The sequence below is a fragment of the Vicugna pacos genome, chromosome 4 (assembly GCF_048564905.1).
Source record: "Vicugna pacos chromosome 4, VicPac4, whole genome shotgun sequence".
NCBI classification, from domain to species: Eukaryota; Metazoa; Chordata; class Mammalia; order Artiodactyla; family Camelidae; genus Vicugna; species Vicugna pacos.
Genome location: NC_132990.1, coordinates 74,002,760 through 74,030,544, shown reverse-complemented (window position 1 = coordinate 74,030,544; position 27,785 = coordinate 74,002,760). Strand labels below are relative to the sequence as shown.

The window sequence follows — 27,785 nt, the reverse complement described above, 5'->3', positions numbered from 1 at the left end:
CCAGGGCGGGGGGAGCCGGCCTGGGGTCCCTGGGCTGCAGCGGCTGCGGCAGTGCCTGTTCCCATCTCCCAGAACAAACTCAGAGGCGGGTGTGGTCAACACAGGCCCGGCGGCGGGGTGGTTTTAATTTTTATTATTATTTTGTTCTGATGACCAAAGCTGTATATGTTCATGCAGAAAATCAAAATCACCGAATCCATCCCCAGAGGTAACCTCCCTGTTAATGTGTGTAGTCAATCCTTCCAGCCTTTTTTCTCTGCACATTGAATGCACTTTTTATTTTGGCAAAAAATGGACGTGCTCAACTGCTTTTTTTCGCTCAACATTCTGCCACCAACATCCTTCCGTGCTGTTACCTGGCGCCGGCATCATTGTGTCTGATAGCTGCGCTGAGTCATCTTGTTGCGTGGTGGATCTGTGCACCGCACAGGGCTGGAGGGCAGAACCTTGGCCCCTTGGCTGTGTCACCTCGGGCAGGTGGCCTCCACGCTCTGACTTCGCCACCATCCTCTGTGTGGTGGGGCTACAGCCATGTGGTGAGAATTACATGAAACAAGAGACAGAAGGTACTCATTCCTTGTGGTGCACATCGAAAGCATTCCACCCATGGGTATTATTATTTTTTTTTACCTTTATGGTTATATTGCTAAACCATCATTTACTCAGCCAACCCTCTATTCTTGAATATTTAGGTTGTTTATTCAGATTCCCTTAAAGAAGAAGGCTTTAGTGAATATCTTTGCCAAGAAGTCTTTAACAAATTTTCAGCTGTTAATTCTGAGTAATTTCTAGGAGGAAAGGTATGCACGTTTTAAGACCAGTCTGTCTGCATCCTCCACATTCCCCCCTAAAATTGTTCTGATGACACTGTATGGGTGTCCTAGGGGTGTCATGACAAATTATCACAAACTTGGTGGCTTAAAATAACAATCGTATTGCCTCACAGTTCTGGAGGCTGGAAGTCAAAACTGAGGTGTTGACAGGGCGACACTCCCCCTGAGGGCTCTAGGGAAGAATCCTTGGCTCTTCCAGCTTCGGTCCATGGCCCACATTCCTTGACTCATAGCCCCATCACCCCCACCTCCTCCTCTGTCTGTCTTTTTCCCATGTGCCTCTTACAAGGACACAGTCCTATAATCCAAGATGGAGTCCTCATCTCCAGATCCTTAGTTTAATTACATTGGCAAAGACCCTTTTTTCCAAATAAGGTAACAGTCATGGGTTCTGTGGGACAGGACATGCTCATATCTTTTGGGGCTACCACTCAACACACTACACATTTCTATTAAGGAAAGATGGTCGTGTAGAATTCCTTTCCCCCTCACCACACAGGATATTCTAATCTTTCTGAAGTATTTAGTCAATTTGATAAAGGTAAAAAGGATCTTTTGTTTTAAAGTGCATTTTTTTCTTTTTTACTGTTAGGTAAGATGAACCTATGTTCATACGCTGGCTGCTCATTTGTGTTTCTTGTTCTGTAACGTCTTATTTTGCATACTCGTTGGTCGTTTTTCTTCTTTTTTCTTTTAACTGGTTCATATCCTTTGCTCCATTCCCTGTTAGGTATTAGCTGTCTTCTTCTGGGTGTGTGAGAGCTTTTTGTAGATTACAGATATGGAACCTTGATTATACCTTGTAAATATCTTCCTAATTGGTCACTTGCTTTGGGGGTTTTTTCATAGTTCTTCAGTGTACAGAACTTTCAAACTTTTCTTTGTAGCCACAGCTTCGAGAGCATTTTACCATTAGTTGAATAATTAAACAGGATTTTCCCACTCACATTATTTTCATCCAGCACTTTTACAGTTTCACTTTTACATTTAAGTTTCTGTTATCTCTGCAATTTATTTTAGTTACAGTGTATGTTAAGGGTAATTGCCTTTCCCCCCCTAATTATTGAACAGTTTGCTTAATACCATTTAATAAATAGTCCATATTTCCCTATTGCTTTTAAATGATACCTTTATAATACTATTGCTTTTAAATGATATCTTTATAATATATTCAATTGGACTTCTGGTTCCAGTGACCTAGCAGAATGAGCTAATGGTGACACTCCCCTCACTCCTCCCGCTGAGAAATATCAACAAACTTTAGCAACAGCAACAGAAATAATTAATCGTGAAAGAAAGAATGGGAAATTCCCAGGTCCTGGAAATTGGGAGGGGAAAACCAGAGCCAGAAACTATTCTGCAACTGAAGACCCCCCCCAAAAGGACAAGATCTTCAATGGAGAGGTGCTGACAGCCAAAAATAAAAACCACAGGACAAAATCATCCACCACAAGGGAAAGTTAGTAGGCAAAACAAGAAGAGGATTCAACCATTAAGAAACTGAGATCGTAGTGCTGTCTGAAAGAGACTATAAAACAAGTGTGCTTTAAATTATTAAAAGAAAGAAACCATTAAAGAAAAAGACACTATAAAAAAAAGAAGACACAGATTTGAAAGAAAATAAGGATCTTTTAAAAATGCAGCCATTGAAATTAAAATTTCAATGGGTGAGTTAAATAACAGATTAGATACAGCTGAAGAAATGTTCATGAACTTAAAGACAGAACTGAGGGAATTTTGTAGACTGTAGCCTACAAAGATAAAAAGATACAAAGACTAAAAATAGAAGCAAATAAGTTACAGTGAGGAAGTGTGACATATGTCTTAGAGAAGATGTAGAAAAGATAGATTATGAGGAGAATGGAGGAGCGATCATAATCAAAGTGATAATGTCTGAGAATATCTCAGAAGTGATGAAAGCCACAACTCCTCAGATTTAAGAAGTGCATCAATCTCAAGAAGGATAAATAGCAGTGACCGTACACCTAGACAGGGCTACTAAATACCTTACACTAAAGACAAAAAAAAAAAAAAAAGACTTAAAACAACCAGAAGGAAAAACAGTGTTCTTAGCACTTTACACATTAGCTCTTACACTCTTAGTATTATTATTATCCACATTTTACAGGTGGAAAAATCGAAGCACAGAAGGTTTTAGCTAGACTTTATTAGCTTTAGTAATTTTTGTTACAATAAGGGCCCCTAAAGAATCACACTTCCCCTAGACAGTGCCCTTTTGTGATGTGACTTTGCTGCCCCTCCCTTCAAGAGAACACACTTGCCACGAGGGAGAATCTGAGTCTATTTCCCCCACCTCAGGCCTGGACTGGCCTTGAGACTTGCTTCGACCAATGGAATGCAGCCAAGGTGATGTTGTGTGCCTTCCAAAGCCAGACCTTAAATAGCCTTGTAGCTTCTACTTTTGCTACCTCAGATCGTTTACCGTCTTGTCAAGAAGCCCGGTATAGACTTCTGGTGGAGGAGAACTAAGGTGACCTACCTGACAGCCAACACCAACTGCCAGGCTTTTGAGTGAGGCCATCCTGAATTCTTCACCTCAGTTAAGCCCCACATGAGAGCAGCCACCTTAGGCAAGACCAGCAGAAGAACTTCTCAGCTGAGCCCAGCCCAAATAGCAGTAGATAACTGAGCACAAAATCACACAATGGTTAGTGGTGAGGTCAGCACTTGGACCCAAGCAGCCCAGGACTCCAGGTCCTATGGTTTGACCACAATCCCACGCAGCCTGCAAAGAAACAACAAAAACTATGAGCAACAATAAAAGCCAAAATACAATCCAATAATAGTATCTTTGAGATGATGAAAGAAAATACTTGTCAATCAAAACTGTCTTCAGCTAAACTATCTTTCAAGAGTGAGAGCAAAATAAAGATATTTCAGACAAAGACTGAAGAATGTTACCAGTCATGAGCTTTGCTGAAAGAACTAATAAAGGATTATCTGAGAATAAAGGAAATTAATTCCTATATCACATATGTGATGAACAATGAGCAAAGATATTAAAACGTGGGTAAAATCTAAAAAGTGGCTGTAAAAATCACAATTATAATAATTATAAATGTAGGCTCAAAAATAAAATGAAACAAAAATACTAGGCAATTATAAACGGTGACTGGAAAGTATGAATGGAGTTAAGTCATCCTAAAACCTTGTACTAGGAGGAGGGTAGAGAATATTGATTGAGATATATGTTAAGTCAATTATGCATGATAAAAATTTAAAGATAACCTTTAAAAGGCAGAAATGGAATGTATAGCTTTTAAACTGATAGAGGGAAAGGGAGATAAAGACAATACAGTTAGTCCAACAGAAAGCAAAAAAGAAGAGGGAGGGAAGAAAGTTACTGATTTTTTTGTGTGTGTTTATTTTATACCTGACCACTTTTGTAAAACTCCCAATATTTAATAGTTTTTCTTTCGCTTCTCCTGTGTTTTCAAGTAGGTAATTATTCAAAACTAAGGATAATTTTATCTTCTTTTTAGTAGTTGCCCATTAGTTTATATTTCTTGTCTTACTGCATTGTCTAGAACTTTCAGAGCCATGTAAAATTATGGAGGCATTATTAAACATCCTGGTCTTATTCTGGACATGGCTAAGAATGCTTCCAGTATTTTACCATTAAATATTATATTGATTTTTAGCTTGAGATAGATCTCTTTGTCATTGAGTCAGTCAGGATAAGCTAGATTATGCTGCAGTAACAAACAATGTCAAAATCTCATGGCTTGAGAGAAGTTTTTGTTTTTGTTCTTGTTTTTTGTTTTGTTTTGTTTGCAGGGGACATAATTAGGGTTATTCTTTTTTTTTTTTTAATGGAGGTACTAGGGATTGAACCAGGGACCTCATGCACACTCAGCACATGCTCTACCACTGAACTATATTCTCCCCACCCCGAGAGAAGTTTATTTCTTATTCACATTAAGTTGGCTGTGAGTCCAGGCAGTTCTCTCTAATGCGTGGCTCAGCATTGAACCTCCACATCACCAAATGTTCCTGTGTTTGGGGAAGCAAAGGAAACAGAATTGGAGATTCTTGTGCCAGCAGTTAAGTGCTTCTACTCAGAAGTGGCACACAGCTCAGGTGGCCCTGCCAAACCCCAGTGGGAAGTGCAATGCCTGCCTGGAAGGAGGACGGGAACGATTGGCAAACATTGCAGGTATCACCATAATCATGTGATGGAAGCATCCTTTCATGGCTCATTTTAGGCTTGGGACCCTTAAAGACCCTAAGAGTCAGCTCAAAAAGTCATTGAGCCTTGGCTGTCTGGTGAGCAGATGTCTGTTTCTCGTGACCCAAGGAGTTTCAACCAGGATAGTTTGCTGGTACTTTATTTAGGACTTTTCATCATATTCCTCAGCAACACTGGTCTATAGTTTTGTGCTATCTGCCAACTCTTTGTTTTAAGGTTGTGCTACATTCTCAAGATAGTTGGGGAAGTTTTCCATCTATCTTGTATCCTGAAACAGAATGTTTGAAATGTTTGAATATTTGCCAGTAAAAGTATCAGGACCCAACACTTCTCAAGGGAGTAGCTCTCTCCTTACCTTTTCAGTTTACCCTGTAATAATAGGGTTTTGGGTTTACTTCTACTTCTTGAATTGATTTTGGCTATATATATTTTCCTATAAAGATATCTGCTTATTCATATTTTCAAATTTGTTATCATAGGGCTTTACTTAATATAATTTAACTAAAAAATCTTTGTCCTGATTGTTGTGCATTCATTTCTTCTGCTTTTTGTCATCGAATCTGCTAGAAGTTTTCCTAACTTACTAGATTTTTCTTAAAGTCGTAGACTTCTCTTTTATTTCTATTTTTTCTCTTCTCTAATTAACTAAATTCTGCCTTTTATCTTTTTGACTTCTACTTTTCCTTATTTAAAAATTTCACCTCATTGAGCAATGAATACAAGTTACGTTTTAACCACCTTCCCATATGTTTAGATATGTGGTCTTTGCAGTGTTAGTATTTTAAAATAGCTTGTCATGCAGGTTTTATTCAGAGCTATTTACAAAAGTGGTTTTTAATTTTCAAGTGGTTGGGTTTTTAAATTTAAACTTTTTGTAATAATTTCTAGCTTAATTGTGCTGTGGTCAAAGAATGAGGTTTTCACTATATCTGCTTTGGGGATTATATTGAATTTTTCCTTATGGCCTAATATATGATCAATTTTCATAAATGTTTGATGGGCTCTGGCAAAGAAATGAGTATCTTTTATTTGTCAGGTACAAAGTTCAGTGATTAAGTCAACCTTATTAATTATATTATTCCAATCCTATACAAATGTGGGGGGGAGTTATTTAAACATGACTCAAAGACAGAAGTCTATTAAGTCTCCTCCAGTGGTTTTTTGGTTATCTTCCTATGTGTCTAAGTTATCCCTTCCCCTGGTCAAGTCTAATGCTACAGAGGACACAAAAGATCATAACAATCAGCTCTTTACTGTGACCTCTGTCCTATGTCATGCTTTTTGCCTGTGACTCTTGGTCTGATGTGAATATTACTACCTTAGCTTTCCTTGGACTTAAACTTGTCTCATGTAACTTTGCCCAGTCTTTTATTTTTAACTGTTTCATGTCCTTTGGTTTTAAGTGTATTTCTTATAAGCACTGTATAGTTAGATTTCCTTCTTAGTTTTTGTTTTATCCAGTTGGAGAGCCTTTGACATTTTACTAGGAAAACGTCATGCATTTATATTCATTGTAAACATTGACCCTGCCGATCTCACTTCAGTGAGAAAGCTGGTCTCCGCCTTTTCCTTTACCCTCTGGGCTACTTCCTTTATTCCTGCACTTTGTTTTATGGACTCTGAATTTTTGCCTCAGTCTTCTCCAGACTTTGGTTACTAGCTATTTTATTTTGAATTGCACTCGAAGTTATCTTACATTGAAAACGCTTTCGTTTGTAGCTGCCTGATCATCCAAGGAGACTCAGAAACAGTGTCTCCTGGATTCTTCTAATTAAAGGTGTCTCTTGGGTCCATCCACCTTTTGATCTTCACTGATGTGACTTAGAGCTCTAGATCCAGATGGTTAGATTATTATTTTTTCATTCTATGATTTCTCATTTAAAAATAATTTTTGACATTTGTATTCAGTCTAGAAATGTTATTTACAATAAATCTTTAGACTTGCTGCTTTTTAATTGGTTTCATTGCTAATGCCCAGACTTTTTAAGCCACAGAGGTTATCATTCTTAGACTCCCAGCAGTTAGGAGCATACCTTTTAGTAACAAATGCTCAGTATTTCCCCCAAACCTCATAAACACAGCTGCTTTATCACTTAGCTTGACACAGTATGACACAACCTAAACCAACCTGGGTTTGTTCTTTTATAAGTAACTCACTTTCCTTCCTGGAGGCATATACAACACTGTCATTATTTGCATAAATCGCAATGTTTTCCAGAACATGTCTCTATTTATTTCCCCTAGAATGCAGTGAACTTTTCCAATTTGTACATTCAGATCTTTTTGTTTCATTCTAATTCACAGGTGAGCTTTCCTCCCTATGTTCTAAGCCATCTCTTATTCTAGCCTTTTCTTCAAGAATCCCAGTTATGTGTTTGCCATCTCCTCATCTTTATCACTCTCTTATATCTTGTTTTCATCTTTTGATTTCATCATCCTTTTTAGAAAACGTCTCAAGGGTTGGCCTCTCCATCACCAATTTCATTTTCTGTGTTATGACTTCTGCTTTTTACTGCCTCCAGTGTGGATTTGAATTCTGCTTACTCTGTTTTTTTCTTTCCTTGCCATCTTTCTTAGCCCCGCTCGTCTTAGTTTCCTAGCTGCTGTACCAAGTTACCACAATTGGGTGTCTTAAAACAACAAAAAGGTATCCTTTCACAGTTCTGGAGGCTGGAAGTTGGAAATCCAGGGGTTGGCAAGGTTGGTTCCTTCTGGAGGCTCTGAGGGTGAAACTGTTCTGTGCCCTTCGCCTGGCTTGTGGTGGCTACTAGCAGCCCTTGGCCTTCCTTGGCTTGTAGCTGCATCACTCCAATCTCTGCCTCCATCTTCACATGGCCTTCCCCTGTTTCTCCTCTCCTGTCTGTCTTCTCTTCTTATATGGACACTTATCATTGGATTTAGGGCCCACCCAGTTAATCCAGGATGATCTGATCTTGAGATTCTTAATTATATCCGCAAAGACCCTTTTTCCAAATAAGGTTACATTCACAGTTACCAAAGGTTAAAACTTGGATATATCTTTTTGGAGACCACAGTTCAACACACTGCACCATCCATGTCTATGTCCCTTTTTCCAGGCATTTTTTTTTTTCCCTTTGGAGGAGGAAGGTAATTAGGTTTATTTATTTACGTGTTTACGAATATATGTACATATGCATTTATTAATGGCAGTACTGGGGACTGAACCCAGGACCTCATGTGTGTGCTAAGCATGTGCTCTCCCACTGAGCTCTGCCCTCCCCCTCACATCCCTTTTTTAATATGCTTATGCTGCCTTTTCACATCTGTTGGGGCTGCCCTGTGCTTTCCTGATCCTGTTTTGCAGAGTATGGCTTTCCCATTAAAGTTGCCACATGGTTTCCTGACGTCTTTTGGTTCCTTTAGAAAATCGCTGTCAACCGCCTGCTCTTCAGTGTTTCAGAATGCCAGTTCCCTTTCCACGTTCAGACCGTGCTTTTTCGTAGTCCTTTGTTGTTGATACTTTTGCCGCTGTATTGTCCCTCAGACACAGAAACATTAATCCACACTCCACAACTATGAGTACATGGATGTGTAGACTGCCTCTGGTCCTGTCCTCTTAGTACTTGTTTGACGGCTCCATCCCATTCTCAGTGTTTGGTCTGGGCAACAGAATCGAGTGGGCTTTGCTCAATCCACGTCCCAGTTTCCAGCAGGCTCTGCCAACTGCAGCTCTGCTGAACGAAGGCAGCATCCGTTCCTGCCCAGCTAAACGATTCTTGGATTTTCTGAACAGATGAAATAAGCAAAAATCCCAGCATGCACTGCTCCTGGGGAGTTTCCCGCTGCTCTCTGACCACCCACCGCCCCCTCTACCGTCACCGTGTTTGCTTCTCAGAACCCCATGCACCGTGAAAGCCCCCTGCCCTGCCCACTTTCTCTGAATGACCAGGGGTCGTTACTCCAGTACCATCTGTGGGAGAGGGGCAACCATTCAGTCTTCAGACTGGCACAGATTCCAGGTCTCTGAGTGGGGACAAACGATAAAGGAGGTTCTGAGCCCCTTCCTACCTTTGTCCCTGGTCTCTGCGTCCTGAGGTTTCTCTCCAGCGCGATCCTCTGCTGTTGTCATTAGTATTACTCCTCCCAGATTCTGGCATGAGGTTGGCAGCTGTTTCCCACAATGAGTAAGGTTTTGTCTTTCTCTCTGCCTTCACGGGTACTCAGTGGAAAAATGAGGACGGCTGTATCAGGGTTTCCAGTTACATGCCATTTTATATAGAAGTCTATGGGGTTTTAGTGCTTTTTTTTTTTTCAAAGCCCAGACTCATGCATTCATTCACACTTATTTATTCAAAACAAAGTAGTGCCTTCACTGCTTGGATTCATAGTAGATGTCAAGATAAATCAGCTAATAATCCAGGAGACTTCTGCAAAGATGGAGGAATAGGGGAAAGATCCAGGCCCCAGGCTCTTCCTCCCTCTGCTGTGCAAAGCTGACGTCCCTCACAATCTCTCTGTCTTGAAGACTTTGTTCTTACGCTCCCAAATTAGCAGCGTGTGAAATCAGACATGTTTGTTGAGAACCTCCTTTGCTCCAGGCACCAGGTGGTTCAGGGGAGAGAAAGCTAGAACCATCAGGATTCCTGCCCTCGTGGTGCCTGCTTTCCAGCTCCCTGCTTCCGAGCATGATGCCTTTTTGTCATCATGGTTTGTGATGATCATTTGATTAATAACCACGCTCGACTCCTGTCAGACTGGCGGCCCCACAAGGACAGGGACAGTGTCTGTCTTCTTGGTTGTTAGCACAGCTGGGGCTGGGTGGGGCTGCTTGGAGGAGAGGCATTTGAGCTGGGCTCTGAAGGGTGGATAGGAGTTCGGTATAGATACGATGGCTGGGAGCAAGAAAGCGGGGCAAAGTCTCTCTCTCTCTGGACTCTCCTCAGCCCAAACCTGATACTCTCTTGTTCCTATGGTTTCTGCTGCTATGTGGAGAAACTTCTCTCTGAATCTCTTGAGAAGCTGAACTGCCCCAGGGGCTCAGAGAGGATGAAGTTTGCAGGACAGGATGCCCAGGTCTAGGCCTAAAAGCTCAGTTGGGGAGAATGGACAGAGGCCTGTGTTTGCCTCCTGTGGACTCCCTTTCTTTATCTTTTTAAAGCAGACATACGTGTGCCCGGCCCACCGTGGCATCCTTGGGTTGTCACTACTTTCCAACAGGCACGTTCATGGCTGGGTCTCCTGGATAGGAACCAAAAGCCATTTGCTTTGGAGGCAAGATTTGAGTCAGGCCCAGCTGGGTCTTCCCATCCTTTATTTGCCCGATCCTATTAATAATTAACGGTACAGTAATGAGAATTGCTTTTAATAGAATCTGCTGCCATCACCGCATTCTGTTCCCCGCCAAGGGTTTCCCCCGCAAGGATTCACACTCACATGGCTGCAATTCCAGCCATCGCACCAGGGAAGCCAGAAGGCCCCCTGCTGATGTCCCTCCCAGCCCCTCCTCCCTCCTGGGCTGGAGCCCACTCCCCGCTGACCTGGAAGCCTCTCTTGCCCCTCTACCATTTCCCACCATCTCCCGTCTTCTCTCTGAAGCCCCACCCATGATCCCTCCAAGGTTCCCACAGTGGAGAGAGGTCGCCCCATCCACCCAGCCAAGCCTGGCGCTGTCACCAGGGCAAACTGGTCCCACTGGGCAGGGACAGGGCAGGCTGGAAGCTGCTGTACATTCAACCTGGGGCAGGCATGAGATCCACATTGTGCATACAGGAGCTGACACTCTGGATAAAAAAGCTCCCTTACAGCGAAGGCCAGTGGGATGGGTGTGGAGGAAAGGGCCTGGCCGGGCTGGGTTAGGTTGGGTTAGTCCCACTGTTTATGGGACTGTGGAGAGAGCATTGTCACCCTTGTCCCCAGCCTCAGTTTATTCATCTGTGTAATGGGGATGAAGATGGTCCCTACCCCGGGAGAATGTTCTGGGGAGAAGGGAGTGAATGCAGGGGAAGCAGAATTATGGGAGGCTCCTTAATACTCGCTCCTGGAAAATACTCACGGTGTGCCCCGAGTTCTGGCCACCATGATGTTATTCACTGTGTCTTAGTTATGGTGTCACAACTCGGAAACCACCTCTGTGTTCAGCAATATGGGACTGGCTCAGATGAGTGTGATCGTATCCACACGGTGGGGCTCTCAGCTGCCATTGGAAAGGGGGCTTTGCGCCTGCTCCCCAAACTGTACTGGGCCTAGGAACCCTGTGGGAATCCTGGGGGAAGCGCAGGTTCTGGGGCCCCGGGGCTGAGATCCGGCACTTCTCACAACTGCTGCTCGGGAGCCCCCTCTGAGAACGAGCAGGTGGAGGCCTTGGCGGGTGGAGAAGTTTAAGTTTTGCTGGTGAAAGGAAGAACCAGGTTGCAAAACAGAGTGTTCTGTGACCCCCTTGCTGGGCTCAAAACAGAGCCAGAGCTGCACACCCAGTACGAAGGCTGGAGGCTAGAAGCTCAGGCACTCCAAGTGCAATGGATGGGTGATGAATTACAGGTCATTTAACATTTTCTCTTTGGTTTATTGTAATTTCAAAATTATCTGGTTAATATGTGTTACTTCTGTAAATGGAGAAAAATGCTGTCGTTTTTAAATAAAGAATGAATGTTCTCCTCCCTTCCCTAGAACACAATCAGAGTAATATTCAGCCTAGAAAGACGGGAACTCTGCAGAGACAGGATCAGTGTGGGTACTGGCCTCGCTCCAGAGCCTGCGTGCAGGGCGGTGGGCTAGACCGAGCCGGCCATGAGACTCAGGTGCTCAGCGTGTTCCCCATGCCAGGCTAAGCCCTTTGCACCCAGCGTCCCCCCAGCCGCCACACCCCTGGGAGGGGACCATCACTAGACACTGGTATTAGCGCCACTTTGCAGCTGAGGGAGTCAGAAGCCCTGGGAAATGAAAACCTCACCCAGGGTCACTCAGCTCCCTGTCGGGGGTGGGAAGGGCCTGCAGGGGGAAGTGGGGGAAGCTGGAAGTCCCTTCCTCCTGGAAGGTCTTTTTTTTGGCCTCACCAGAAAATCCAGAAAAACAAATGATGAAGATCTTTGAAAATTAGCTGGAGTTTTTATGTCCTGGGGGAGGCAATGGGGAGCCACTGAGTGTTCTAAGTGATGATGAAATGATTCAAGCTGTGGGCAGCTTGGAGCAGAGAGCTGCAGTGACTGGAGACCCAGACCCAGGCCATGAGGTGATTACAACAGGCTGGGGTGGATAATAAGTAACAAAGACAACAGCAACAACAATGGTAGTTCACATTTACATAGCATCACATCCAAGGACATGACAAGCACTCTTCCCTTAATCCTTACCACAGCCCTAGGATGGTCATGCTCCCATTTTGCAGATGGGAGAACTGAGGCTCAGTGCCACAAGGAGGCACAAGGGGGATGGGGACCCAGGTCGTGTGACTCTTAGCACAATGCAACCCCACAGACAGAACAGAGGGAAAGGCAAATGGGCCCCACAGAAGGAGTAGCGTGTGGGGATGGGGTGGGATCAAACCATCCTTCCATCAGCACTAGTGACCTGACTTCCTAGGCAACCCTTGAGCCAAGCTGGAGGGTTAGAGACAAACAGGACACACCCCCTCTCCTGGAGAGTCTGGTGGGGGTGAAGGACCAGTAGACAGACCACAGCACAGCGGTCAGGGCACCTCCCTGCAAGAGGGGAAGTCCCCACTGAGTCCTAAAGAATGAACAGCCCATCCAATGACACACGAGAGCACTCCAGTCCTCTGAACAGCATGTGCAAGGGCACAGAGGCCTGCAAAGTAGCTGGTCTGGCTGGAGCAGTGATATGTGTGGGGAGCAGGAGGCCACTGGGGTGGGCAGGGACCCAGGTCCTCAGAGCCTTCAAAGTCAAGGAAAGGAGCAGACTTCAAAAGGGCCAAAAGAGTTACTGGGTCATTGTGAGCTGGGGTCACACTTCAGGCCTGCAGGGTGCTTGGTGGAGTGTGGGTTGTGGGGGCCATCCTGAAGGGCATCTTGAAGAGGCCGGTACAAGTGTTCCAGGTGGGAGATGGAGGAGGAGTAGAGGGGGGGTGGCGGGTGGGAGATTGGGCAGATGTGCAGTTTCCGTGGAGGCAGAGTGGCTGTGGGCTGTGGGAGTTGAGAGGAGGAGAGGAAGCGGGATGGCTGTGTGCATCCTGGGTGCAGGGGTTCCCAGGGTGGGGAGGATGAAGTTTGAGGGGCTCACTGACCCTGTGGGCAGCATGGAGGGACCGGTGTAGAGGGCCACTCCCCAGGGTGCCCTGGATGTCCCACACTTTAGCTGTGGTCCTCCAATCTGGCTGCTGGGAAATTTTGGACCTTGTTCCTGTGGCTCTAGGCCCCTGACTCCCACTACAGCTCTGGCTGGAATCTCTGATGGGGTAGAGGCCCCAGCCCAAATGATGCTGGAGCTGCCTTGAGCTGGGTAGGGCAGCATCTCATCAAATCCTCCCTCCAGCTTTTCTCGGCAGGAGCATCCTTGGGATAATTTACAGAGAGGGGAACAGAGGGCTGCTGTCATGTGCCCAAGGACACACATCTGGAGGGTGATGGGATCAGAGGCTCAGAGACTGTCCTCGAGCAATTTGCCAGTCCAGGCTGGAGGATGGGGGAGGGCTTTGTGGCTCCTGCTCTCTCCCCGGCCTGCCTCTGCCCAGGGACATGGTTGCGGGGGGGGGGGGGGCGCGTGGTGTCCTGAAGCTTTGGTGGGAGCTGGCCTTGGACCAGGAATGGCGGAGGGTCCTCTCCAACCCCCCTTTTCTCCGTTCTCTCCATAGATGCCATCAGCCAGGAAATTTGAACTGGGCACCCGCAGCACACCAGGAGGAGATGCAAGCTGTCCTGCCAACCCCAGAAGGCCGTGGGGAAACCCCAAAATGGCTCTGGGGAAAAGATGGTGGGATGTTGTCAAATGCAACTACAGAAGTGTGGGAGGGCCTGGGGATCCCCGCTGGGGATCTTAAGTGTGTTACTGCTCCCAGCTTCATCTTCCCCATCTGTAAACTGGGGGAGTAAGAACCCTTCCACCAGGGATGAGCTCCAGCATGGAGAGCCAGGGGCCACTCAGGACACCTGGACCAACCCCTCTCCTTCAAGATCTGACAGCCCCTCCTACAACCTCTCTGCCCTTTCTTCCTGTCAATTCCTAGGTGGGTCCAGGTTCTAAACCCACTAGCAGGGTCCTGGAGCTCTGGGGGTTTGGGGCATAGAGTCTAGAACCTTTGGGGAGGGCCATAGGGTTCTAGAGAAATCACTCCTGCAGAGGGAAAGTGGCCAGCTTGGGCAGGCCAGGCCTTGGGCGAGGGACCCATAGGCCTCGGACATGCAGTGTCAGTCCACGTGGGAGCCCTGGGATGCTCTCCCCCAGAGACTGTGAGGATGACTTTGTGTGTTTGTTGCACAGAAAGGGGTGTGCGTGGGTGTGTGGTTTGTTTGCCCCTTGTGGGGGCTGGGGACAGGGAGGGGGAGCCCTGTGTGGTGTGTTTGCCCCGTATAGGGGCTGGGGACAGGGAGGGGGAGCCCTGCAGCTGTCTCCAGCCCTGGAAGAGCTCCACAAGTCAGGCCTGTCCCTGCCTCGGAGCCACCCCAGGACCCTGATCTGGGAGGATTGCTGCAGCGGGATTAGAGCTGAGAGCTTCAAACAGCGCCGGCCTGGCAACAGGCCTGGAGCCCAGGCTTAAAGGGGCCGCTGAAATTATAAATAGCCACCTCCCCAGTGACTCTCCAGCCCTTCCTGGGAGGAACGTTCCACTAGCCCCTTCACCATCTTCCAGTCTAGCCTTCCGGCTTCGAGGAGGGAGCAGTGGAGGAGCTGGCGCCTGTCAAAAGGGTTGTGCTCAAACAAACAAGAGTTCGAATATTAAATGACACACTGGTTTTACATTGCAAGGAGTGGGCAGTGTGTGCCAAGAGACCCTTCCAGCTGGTGACCCTGAGGATCCTTCCATTATTAACGGACGGACGTGCTTCCCTCTCCCCAGCTCTCTCACATTTTTTGTCTCAGGCTCAGAAATGGCTTAAGGGGAGGGGCTTGCATCCAACTCCCGGATCTAGGCAACCATGCCATCCATCTGGCCTCTCTGGAACTCAGTTTCCCCACACCTGGAGAGGAGGAGAAGGGCAAGGAGGGAGAGATACAGGGAGCAGGCGACATAAGCCCAGGACCAGTTCTGGGTCAGGCATTGAGCCAGATGCTGTCAAGGGAGGGATCGATCACCTGTGAGCCCAGGTCCCAGCTCACAAAACGCATGTCCAAGGAACTCAATTTTGTTGGGCTTGTTAAATGACTGGTCACCACTGGGTCCCTTCAGTGCCCACCAGGCACCTTCTCTCTCAGGGCCTCCCTTTTCCACCTGTGAGTTAAACGATGGACAGGGCAATGGTGACCAGCATGGAGGGTCCGCCCTGCAGGCAAGGGCTGCTGTAGCCCCACTGTACAGATGGGGGACCGAGACCGGCCAGGTTTGCTGGGGCTTACAGCTCGGGATCACACTGTTAGGACAAAGTTCAGGAAGGATTAGATAGAACTCAGCTGTCTCATTCCATACCAGGAGCTCTTAAAATCTCCTGCTGTGTGTGCCTGGAACTGATTGCCCCACCGATTAACTGATTGATTAACTGATTGACTGGTTACCTGCCATGGCTCCCCACCTTCCAGGGAGCCCCCTCCCGCCTCCATCGCCCAGTCGCCCCCACAGCCCAGTCTAAGCGCCTCCAAGCCAGGCGTGCCCCAACCACCAGCGTGGTAGGGGGCGTGTCCGGGGCGTGTCCGGGGCGTGGCTCCCGCAGTTTCCCGCCCCCGCCCGCCGGGAGCCGCCTTCCTATTCTGCAGCCCCTACGGCTCTGCCAATCTCTCGCCAGTTGTCAGGGAAACGACCTCTCCCCTCGGATCCTTCAGAGGGCTCCCCACCCGAAGCGGGCGGCAGCTGGGGTCCTCGGATACGAGAGACTAGGGAGACAGAGACGGAAGAGAGACACCTAGAGACGCAGAGACAGCGAGAGGGAAAGACAAGAGAAGCAGAAACATACAGGGAGAGACAGAGACGCATACGGGCAGGGAGAGACACAGGCCAGAGAGACTGAAGGTGGAGAAAACAGAGACAGAGATGAGAAAACAGACCCCCGCCCCCACCAGCGTAAGAGAGGCAGGGAGGCGGATGGAGACTGAGACAGTCACAGCCCTATACAGAGATGGGGCGAGAGATCGTGGGAGAGGCAGTCAACCCAGAGACGGGGGGGAGGTGGAGGGGGCCCTCCAAAGAGAAGAGTCTAGGGCCAGCCATGGGGAGAGAGTCGGGAGGGGGCGAACTTGTGAAAATAAATATTTATAAATTGAGAGTTTCTAAATTCTTTTTGCATTTCCGTAGTAAATTATTCATCTGTATATCTCCCTCTCTCCTAACTGCTTAGGGAGCTGCCAAGGTGGGTGTTCCTTTCTGTGCTGCCTCCGCCCCGTCTTCCCGACCCTCTTCCTCCCACCTCCTTCACTTCTCTCCCTCCCCCCGCTTCTTCCCCTCCCCTCTCCTCCCTAATCCTCTCCTTCCTGCCCCTTCCTTGTCTCCTTCCTCTTCTCCCCACTGCGTTTCCTATTCCCACTGACCCCTTTCGGGTCTCCCGCCCCCCCCCCCCCCGCCCCTTCCCTACTTCTGCTTCCCACCTCCCCCTCCTTTTCCGGCTCGGGTTGGAGCCGGGCACCGGAGGCAGGCGGGGAGGGGCCGCCGCCCGGAGGTGGCCGGCTGCCGCGCTCTGGCGTTTCTTCTCCACCTTAAATAAGAATAATCGTCTAAGTCAGCGGGGCTGGGATTAAAAAAACACTCGTCGCTGGCAGTCTGGCACCCCCAACAGGGACCACGGAAATCTTCCTCCAGAGGACTGGGGACACTGGAGTTGGGGGGAAGGTGGGAGCTGGGCCAGGAGGGGGCTGCGGTCCCAACAGGCCGGAGCCAGAGGCCACACTGCTTCCTGGGGACCTGGACAAGCCCCTCAGCTTGCTGAGCCTCAGTTTTCTCCTCTGTGGGATGGGGCCAAGGCCTAACTTTCTATTCTCTACAACCAAACCCGCTCTCGAGTCTGTTTGGGAGTCTAGAATCAAGGCCCCTCTGACCCATCCCCACAGCTTATCAGGCACAAAGGAGGAACAGGGGAACAAGTCTTCAAGGTATCACTGAGTTCCTGAAATCAGGCAAGGAGTGGGGAAAAGCACGCCCAGCCAGCGCCCCCCGCCCCCATCATAGGGGCCACACCACTCTCAGGCTGTGGCCTTGAGCAGAGTACCTCAGTTTCCTCATCTGCAAACTGGGCCAGTGATGCTTCCCGCCCCTTGACCAGGGTCCAGGGTCCTCCCCTGTGAACAGCTACACAATGCACACATGTCAGAGCTAAGCAGCAATTGTTCCCTGCTCCATATCACCTGTGCCCAACCCCCTCCCCCATCCCCACCCCCACCCATAGCTTCCAGGTCACCCACATTAAGCAGCAGCGGGAGAGGAGGAAAGAACCTCTTCTCTCCCAGCGAGGAGTGGTCAGTCAGCACCAGAGAAACCAGGGGTGGTGGTGGATCAGAGCCTCTCCTGTCGCTGAGACCAGCCCGGAAGTCACAAGCAAACCTTTGAGGATTCTTCAGAGATCTACATCCTTTTTCTCCAAGCGATGATGCTGTCGGTGGAAGGTGTCCCCTCTCCTTCTGGGCAAGGAGGTCTGGGTGTTAGGTCCTGAGTTTGATTCCTGATCCTGCTGTTTGACCTTAGCCCAGTCCCTTTCCCCTCTGGGGTGAGAGTTCCAAGTTTCTTTCCAGCCCCCACCTGCTTACAGTCCTGATTATTGCTACAACGCTGAGCGCTGCTCAGGGCCTCACATCTCCTTTCATTCCCCCCACACCGCTCTCATCTAGGGCCCAACGACTACTGCCCCATTTTACAGATGAGGAAGCTGAGGCTTGGAGTGGGGACTTGCCCCAGGTCAAGTAGCTGGACAGCAGTTGATGGAGGTTCTGGCCTTGGTGACACAGAGGGGTGTCTTCACCCAGCTCCCTGACCTGCCCACAGGGACATCCGCGGTGAGGTCAGTGCTGCCCAGAGGGAAGGTGGCCCTGGGGGTCATAGTTGCCCAGCTTGCCCCAGCTTAGTGACCTCAGGTCTGACAGGTACCCCCAGACACACCAGTCTCTGATTTGAAGACTTCTTTTCTTTCTGTCTTTTTACATAAGCACAGTGAGAAATGCATCAGGAAAATGACCCTCTCTGGATATCTCTCTGAGCTGTATCCTGTGGCCAACGATGTCCTTGCTAGCCTAAAGTAGTGGCTTTCAAGCCTTTCATAGACCCTAGAGGGCTTTGGGGGAGGGAAGGGGCAAGGAGGGCCAGGCAGGTAATCTTGGCTCTGTTCAGTATGGGACACTTGGGGAAGATTTATTTTGAGAAGGACTAAGACACAAGATTGAGATGGGAGGGTGTGTGGAAAAAACCGGTTTGAAACCCACTGTTGTAAATAATTAAGAGCCATTTGGGACCGAGAACTGAGGCTTCCCGAGGTTCCCCCACCCCACTTTAGGTAACTCGGCTCTCCCCCAGCCACTCCTCCAAGGATGAGCAGACAGAAACAAAACTACAACATAAGGGGGCCTCTCTGAGGACCAGAATCCTCTACAAGATCACTGCATTCAGTCACTTCAACAGGCCCACTGAGTGGGTGCCGTCATTTTCCCACAGTGTAGATGAGGAAACGGGCTCAGAGACCGTAAGTCATTTGCCCAAGGTCACACAGCCAGTGCAAGACTCAATTCGGACACTCTCGGATTCATCTGAATCCAAAACCCATGCTTCTGACTCTGACCGCCCTCCCCAGAAGAAGCAGCGTGATCACCCTGTGCATGTAGTTGGCCCTTACCTCCATCCTGCTCACAGTCAGTGTCAAGCCATCCCCGGGGGTTTCTTTGGGCACCAAAAGGACTCACGGATGCTCATCAACAGGTATGAGGAGCTGCCGATGGAAACAGCCGTGGCCCCTGCTCTGGGCACTGCCTTGCTCTCCACGCACCCACCCCTCAGCCAGGGCCCCTCTGCCCCCGCTATGAGTGACAGCCGTGTTTGCCACTCCCCAATAGAATTGTCCCTAAAGTACCAGAGCCCTTGTGTGTCCATGAGGTCCCAAAGCAGGGCTGCTAGGCTTCCTCCAGTCCATTTTCCTTAGAGCCCCCTTTCCCTCACATCCGAATTGGACTGGCCTCTGGGGCCACCACCACCACGCTGCCCCTCATCTTGCCAGGCCCTGATTAGTCCTGAGCCGTGGCCCCTTTCCTTGGAGATGGAGGTCCTCCCAGGTGGGAGGTCTGATGGAAACAGCCTGGGATTGGCCCACCCCTCCACCCCGCTAGAGAGACAGGTGGGATCCCCCAGGGCCCAGGCTGGGGCCTGCTCTGTGCTTGCATTGCAGATGGTGGGTGGGGGTGGAGACGGGACAACAAAGCGGAGAGACCAACTTGCCTTTTAACCAGCACAACAGGGCAAACTGGGCCGGGTCTCAGGCTCTTGGGGTCTGGGAGGTGAGGGAGTGAAACCCCTGCTCCTGGGTGTGGAGCGAATGGAATGCACTTTGGAGGAGGGGCGGTTATCAGCACCTGCTTAGTTGGTACCAAATCCTGCAGAATCTGCTCCCTGAGCCGGAACAGCGGCTTCCAATCTGGAATCAGAGCGGGTAGGGGAGGCCCGGGCAAGGCTGGGGGTAAAGGATGGGGGAACTGAGAGGGGAAGGAACTAACAGCGACTTTCAGCCCCACTCCGGGGGCTCATACTCCCCACCTTTAGCGGGAAAGGTAGAGATTTTCATGATCATTATCCTTAGAGGGGGTGGTTAGAAATGTCTAGAATCTGCGGAAGAGGAAGATCTTCCACACAGACATTAACCATGGTTAGTCATCCTCCGGGTGAGGAGTGTTGATAATTTTTACCTTCTTGCTTGTAGTTTTCAGTGGTGCTTGAATTTGTTTATTTATTTTACAAGAAGGGTGTTTTGGTTTTTTCCAGAAACAACAGTGATGTTACTCCCACAAAAAAGAAAGAAAATTTTTAAATCAACAAGACTAAACTCTGCAAACACCAAGATGCTCATCCAAAGAGATGGAGCAGATATGAAAACAACAAAGGGAAAAAGTAAGAGGCTGATTTTTCAGCCAACAGAGGAGTCCAAGAATTAGACCTGAAGAGTCCTGAGAAAGCGAAGATGAGTTTCAGAAACTTGCCGAAAGAAAGCTCTTGGGGGAACATGAGTGCCTTTGAGAGGAGCCAGTAAAGAAAGGATCCGTGAGGTCTCCCGCAGGGAGCTGGGATCTTGGAACCTAGGAGGACTCAGCCCAGTCTGGGACCGTGGCTCAAAGGCTGCTCACTGGGCACCTGTGGGCAAGTGACTCACCTGTCTAGAACTCAGTGTTTTCTCTGCATAAGGTGGGCTAGGCAGAGCACCACTATTAGCACTGGCATCAAAGAGTCAAGATGGGAAGGGCATCCCCTCTTCCTGCTTCTCCTGCTCAGTGTCCCCTTTGGAAACCCCCTGGGATGGAAAACTCACTGGGCTCCATCAGCAACTATTCTTAAAAGCCCCTCCTGACACTGGAGGCAGCACCTGCCACCAGAGAGCTGTCAGATTGTTCCATCCTCCTGCCCTTTGACCAAGCGATTCCATTTTTAGGAATTTGGAACTTAGAAACACACAGGTGACAAGGGAAAATTTATAGGAAATTCACTGCATCACTGTTTATAACAGCAGAACTTTGGAAGGTGCCTAGACATCCATCCGGGGGGACTGATTACATAACGCGAAGGCACTGCCCAATGGAAGAGCCAGAGGCTGTGACAAACACCTGCCTGCTCTTCAAGGAGCAAAAAAGAGCGATAAGCCTTCGTTGGTATTTGAAGGGGGCACCTGGTACACAGGGGCAACTTGTCAACCCACAGAATAGCCCTGGTAGGTGTGGCTGCCCCGGGAAGGGAGCTGGGGCCTTGGGTAGGAGAGGGAATAATTCTAGCCTTAAGCCCTTTTCTCTTTGATTCAGTTCATTGTGAGTATGTACTCCCTGGGAAAGCCATCCGCTGGCCTTCCTCCCACTAGGATGCTGAGTAGAAACTTCTGGTGCTCACCTAACCTCAGTTCTTCTCTCCTCAGAAACCATCACCCTTGCCATGGGTTGAAGCCACGTGACCACTGCTGGCCACTGGGGTGTGGGAGGAAGTGATGGGATGCCCTTTTCCCTCCTCGGTGACCCAGAGATGGAAGTGCCATGAGGTGCAGGCAGCCTGGATCCCTGAGCTTTCACAGGGAGGGTAGTTGCCCTGGAGAATCATCTGGATGAAGGACAGACTTTTGTACAAAACAAACTTCTGTTGTGTTGAGACACTTCAGTGTGGGGCACACTTGTTACTGCAGCACAACCTAGCCTTGCTAACCGATACAGATTTGGGAAATCATTTCTCAGTTCAAGGGATGCCAGAGACCTTGGAAAGATTCCTTGAATTTCCTCCAGGGTTCCAGTTCCCCATGTGTGTGGTGGGGCAAGGGGTCTTTTCTCCTCTGACTTGGGCCTGTGCTGCTCATGTTCCCAAACCCCAAAGGCCTGAGGAATATCTGCCGGTACTAAGGATTGCTGGTGAGGAGTGTTTGCTGGACATCGGCTGCTGGGCTGGCCACCTTGCGGGCTTCATGGAATCCTCACTGCGGCCCCGGGAGGGAGGCACTATCATTATCCCCATTTCCCCAGGAGGAAACTGACCTTCAAGAAGGTGAAGTCACTTGCCATCTGTGATTCTTAATTACTCTAATGACAACTGCCATCTGATATTTTAATTTATTTCTTATTAACAGAACTTAAAGCCTACTGTTGATAACTTAAAAGAGCTTAGAATAGGATTTTTTTTAATTTACCATTTTAACCATTTTAAAGTGTCCAGTTCAGTGGCATTAAGTCCAACATATTTTTGTGCAACCATCATCACATCCATCTCCAGAACTCTTTTTATCTTGCGAAACTACGTACCCATTAAACACTAACTCCTCGGCACCAACCATTCTCCATGAATTTACCCATTCTAGATACCTAGTATAAGTGAAATCATACGATATTTGTCCTTTTGTGACTGGCTTATTTCATTTAGCATAATGTCCTCCAGCTTTATGCATGATGTAGCAGGTGTCAGAATTTCCTTCCTTTTTAAGGCTGAGTGATATTCCGTTATGTGTAGGTACCACCCTTGGTTTATCCATTCATCTGTTGACGGTCACTTTGGTTGTTTCCACCTTTGGGCTATGGTGAATAATGCTGCGATGAACACAGGTGTACATATATCTGTTGGAGACCCTGCTTTCAATTCTTTTGGGTCTACACCCAAGAGTGGAATTGCTGGATCATATGGTAATTCTATTTTTAATCTTTTGAGGAACCGCCATCCTGTTTCCCACAGTGGCTGTACCAGTTTTCATTCCTACCAGCGGTGCTTAAGCTTTCAATTTCTCTACATCGTCATTAACACTTGTTATTTTCTGGGTTTTAAGAGGAGCCATCCTAACAGGTGTTAGGTGGTACCTCACTGTGGTTTGGGTTTGCATTTCCCTGATGGTCACTGGGGGAATAAGGATTCTTTTAAATGCCACTGGTGATTTTATAGTGGTGCAGTCACCTCGACCTGCTTCCACAGGAGGAAGCAGGGGGGCCTGGAGGGTCGCTCCACTCCTGGGGCTACTGTGGCCACATCTCAAAGTCCTCAAATCCCGAAGAGGTAAGTGGGGCTGTGCTCCTAGGGCCACAGTGTGACCCATACCCCAGTGAACAGGCTGGGGCAGGGGCCCCACCCCAGCTGGGGTCCCAACTTCTCCAGAACCTCAGCCTCCGATGTTGCAACCCCTACTTCCCCTACTGGGCCTGAGCAGGAACTGAGCTGGGTCTTTCCAGCCCTGGTTGACCCTGTGACCTAGAGTCCCCACCCACGCCGGGGACACAGAGCAGAGAGGAGGCAGCACCACAGGGAGGCGGTGGTATGTGGGGGGTGGAGGCAGTCATCTGCACGTCCCTTGGCTTTCCAGGTCCAGACTAGGGCAGCTTTGTGTGGGGGACAAGAACAGTGACTTTAGAGCCAGACAGATTCAGTCTGCGTTCCATCTCTGCCACTTGCCAGCTGTGTGACCTCAGATAAGTCACTTCCCTTCCCCGCCCTCAGTGTTCTCATCTGCAGAATGGCTGAAAGGGTGCTTGGCACATAGTAACACTCATTAAAGACTTCCTTTATTGCCAATATTATCATCATCCTCATCCTCATCCTCATCAACATGCAGACGTATGATCAGGTCTTACCTATACCAAACAGTCCATGGCTCCCCATTGCCTGCAGGAGAAAGTCCATCACACTCTTATGGCCTGGTGGGCACTGCCTGGACTGGCCCCTGCCGACATTGCCAACCTCCTCTTCCCCTCATTCATCGCACTGCATCACCTGGGCTGCCTTCTGTCCCTCAAACATCCAGCACTCCTTTCTGCCACTGGCCCTTTGCATATGCTCTTCCTCCTGCCCTCCCTCCACTCCACTCTCATCCCTGTGACAGTTAACTCCTAAAAGGCTCTGTCTCACTTCAAACATTGCTCTAGAGAAGTCTTCCTGGACATCCCCACCCCCTGTCCACATGGCCCTCACAGCCCTGTAACCGCCCCCACCCCCACCCCAGCATTTCTCCCAGTGCTCACAGTACTGAAATGTGAAATTATTTGAGGATTATCAGCCTCCCCACATGAGCTTGTGAGACCAGGCTCATGCCTGTTTTGCTCCCTGTGAGGTGCAAACACCAAGGACAGGGTTGACCCAGGGGCCCCCCAAATTTCAGTCATATTGAATTAACATTCAGAAGCTTCCTGATTTGGGAACCTCAGATTCTTTTCCACAAAGACAGTCCATTCCCTACCTAACTAAATAAGCTTCAACACTCATAGCTTTGTAAGATTTTTCCACTTAGTAAGTGAACAAATCTGAGAAAACCCTCAGCTCCATCCCGTGTCCTAATTTTTCAGCTCTGAAAAATATGGTCACTGCACTCAGAGCAGCTGCTCACCATTCCTGCTGTGCCTGCTCGCGGCCCAGCCTCCGGCCACCCCTTCCTCAGAACACGCGGGAGGCTGCGGGCTGCTCTGAGGGTCACCCCTTGCTTGGGGATAAATGCCAACCATGAGTAATGGCGGGTTGCAGAGGGAGGTGCAGACGCGTTTTCAGCTCCATCAGCAAGATCAGCGAGAGCCAAGGTGGCCCCTTGCCCGGGGTTAGGGCCTGGCTCAGCTGATCAGCACACAGCAGCCCCTCAACCAGCTGGGCAGTGAGGGTGCGGACCCCAGGGGGACCACGGGGCAGGGGGCCCAGCGAGATGTGTTGCCTAAGCCCATGCATTCATTGGTTCCTCCATCCTCTCCCTTGTCTATTTCCACAGTCCAGCGACTGCTGGGTGCTCAGCCTGGTTTGGGGGAGGCCCTAGTGAAGCCCAGGGTTCACCCTCTCCCCAGGTTCACTGCCCTTGGTTCTCTGGACTTAAGACCCATGGGGGGCTCTATAGGATGCTTCCGAGGGCCCCCAGGGGAAGAGGTATTCAGAGAAAGGCAGCGTTGATGTCCATTCAAAATGGTTCTCAATGAAAGAACTGCCTTTACAAGGCGATGCAAACAGGCTACAGGTAACAATCACCATTAGCACCATTGGTGCTGTGATTGTGGATGGGGCTAGCTCAAGGGAGGTGGCATGCTGAGGAGGTCTGGAAGAAGGGTGGACGCTCCCGAAACATAGGCGAGGTGGAGTGGGGGAGAAGAGGGAAGTAGGGGAGGGGGTGGGAGAGGGAGGAGGGATGGGGAAGTCACACTCACACACATACACACGTACATACACACCGGAAGAGAGCTTCTCCAGAGGGCTGTGTGTGTCCCTGGTCTCCTGCCCAGAATTCCCAGGCTCACCCATCAGACAACAGGCCACACCCCATCCCCAATAATCAAAGGCCTCCTCATCTATGCAGAGACTTTGGGGATCCTCACAGCCGTCTGTGGGGTGTCCTACTCCCCAGTCTGCAGGGGAGACAGCAGAGGCTTCAGGTGGAAAGGGGAGCAGATTTGGGGTGGGGATGGGGGAGGCAAGAGGTCTAAGCCGCAGGGAGATGGAAACCCTCAGGGAAATTCACACTCCAGCTGCTCACCAGCCTGAGGACAAGAATTCTCAGCTGCCTGTCACGTCAACACACACACACGCACACTGACACACACATGTGTAACCGGACACACTCACAATCCTACCCTCACACTGACACACACTGGCAAACAGATAAACATAATGACACACACACACACACACACGGACCAACACACTGCCACGCTGCATACATGGCCACATAACACACACACACACACACACAAATCCTTCTCCCAGCTGGTCTGAGCTGTCTGCTCCAGAATGGCCATCTCTTTAGGCTGGAGCCTCCTCTGTGAAATGTTTGCATCTTCATATGATTCTCCAGGCTGCCCCCCAGCTGCCATGTCGCCTAAAATCCTGAGAAATAAGGAAAGATTCCTTTGAAACTCATACCTCAAATGTTAGGCTTAAACAATATTTTGAAAATCTGGGGCTCAGTCCTCAGGCTCCGTGGGCTGTGGGCTTGAGTTACCAGGCAGGTGAGGGCAGGTAGGATGCTGAGGGCTCTGGAGGGTGGGGACAGTAGGGTTGGAAAGCAGGGGTTACTTGGGGTGGGGAGGGGGGGTTAACCTGGGCAGATTCCACACAGGCCCCACCCCCATGGCTGGGAGCAAACTTCACAGAGCAAGAGATGGCCGAGGGCCTTGGGGGTCAAGACACGGCTTTGGGAGTCCTAACCACCCCCTCTCACTGCAGCCCTCCCCAAGGGACTTTGCTCCTGTGGGCCTCAGTTTCCCCATCTGTACAATGGGTGTGATCTACCTCATAGGGCTAGCGTGACAGTTATATGACATCCATCATATAAAGTTATAAGCCCTGGAAGCCCAAGGAAAGACAGCGTGGGGGTGGGATGGGAAACCCGCGCGGCAGTGGCCTCTCGGGTGAACCGGGCTGAAAATAACCGGCATTTTCCTTTTCTCTGCGGCTGAAGCAGCGCTTCCCATAGGACCGCGCCTGCTTATCAGGAGCAAAGCCGTTCTCTCCGCCAGAAGGTGACTGTGGGGGCTCGGCTCCCCCCTTCAGCCCGACTCCCACGGAGGAAAACAGTGAATTCCCTCCTCCCGGTTCAGGTTTCTACACTCACCCCTCCCCAAACAATTTTGCATATATTTAAATCTCCTCTGCTGTTTCCAGGCTTGAGCCGCACTCCCCCCCGCCCCCCGAAAAAAGGAGAAAGAAATTACAAAAGCCCGTCATTTGTCTCCGTCCCCGCACCCCATCTATCAGGCCCGCCGAGCCCGTCGCCTCGAATGATGCGCGCGCCCGGACGGCGCTTTAATGGGGCGCCGCGTGTGACTGTGCAGCCGCGGAGGCGCAGCCGGCCGACATTTGCATACATATTAAACGGAGCAGTAAAAAATGCAGACATGCAAACCATTTGGACGGGCTCCTCGGCGAGCCTGCCAGGAAATCAATCTTCTGGTTTCTTAAAGGAAACCTGCTCGGGAGGAGGTGGCGAAGCCTTGTAGCCCGCCGGCCCTGGGAAGGGGGCAGCCAGCATCTGTCCATCTGTCCATCTGTCCACGGAGCTCGCCGGCTGTAGGGGTTCTTCCCGGCCACGGCTTCGGTGAAGCCACGAACAGGGAGCCAGGGGACGCGAAGTCATCATCAATCATCCTGGGCGTGGGTCCTGGCTCAGCAGGCTGTGTGCCCAGGAGTAAGACGCTTGGCCCCTCTGAGCTCCGATCAGCCAGTGGTAGTGATAACTTAGCACACCCCCAGTGGGTGCTGGAGAATTTTCCCTCACTTTTGACTCTGGGGCTTAATCGAATGACCCAAGGTGGCCCAGCCCCTCTATACAGAGCCTGGATCCCAAGCCAGGTGCCAAAGAGATCCACAAAGAGCCCAGGTTCTAGAGGCAAGTGGCCTGAGTTCAAAGTCAGGCTCCACTCCTTACAAGCTGTGTGACCTTGAACAAGTACATCAACCTCTCTGTTTCCTGAAAAAAATGGGTGGGTTTTAGGTGGGTTGTTGGAATAAAGTAGGTCAGTCACTGCAGTAAGGACTTAGCTGCAGAACAGAGTGTAGGAGGGCCCTTGGTGTTACTGGTGTAGTTTTTCCAGTTAAAATCCCTCGCCATGTCTGGATGGTTTGGCCAGCCACTACTCCTGCGAGCCTGTGAGCCTGCAAGCCTGCGAGCCTGTCAATGGGGTGTTAGATTCTCACAGGAACTTCTAGCTCACAAGGATGACCAGCCCCACCCTCTGAAGATGTGGGGTCCCTGGAGCGCCACTGCTGATGCCAGCCAGATGTGGCCAAGGTGGCACCTCTGAGGGCTCTGAGACCATCATCCCCTGGCAGCTTAGGCAAAGCCAGGGCCCCAGTGAGGGACAACCTTGAGCAAGCCCCAAACAGCCCAACTGCCTATGGGACCAGGAAAGGCAAGTGGCTCAGAGCCTCCGCAGAACCAGCCTGGCGCAGCCACTCCACCCACCCTCTTTGAATTCCCCTTTACAGATGAGGAAACTGAGGCCCACAGAGAGGTGAAGGCCACAAAGATTGAAGGTGGTGGAGCCAGGATTCCAGCTGGGTCTGAATAACTGCAGAGGCCACT

At 49.6% G+C, this 27,785-nt stretch overlaps 1 long non-coding RNA gene across 1 annotated transcript; it reads right to left on the bottom strand.

Moving 5' to 3' along the window:
* Nucleotides 1–208: 208 nt before the first annotated feature.
* LOC116280264 (uncharacterized) lies at nt 209–9,123 on the bottom strand. The gene is made up of 3 exons (XR_004189558.2): nt 9,073–9,123; nt 3,334–3,579; nt 209–523 (listed from the first exon to the last, which is right to left on the bottom strand). It is a non-coding gene; the product is annotated as an uncharacterized lncRNA (long non-coding RNA).
* Nucleotides 9,124–27,785: the final 18,662 nt, after the last annotated feature.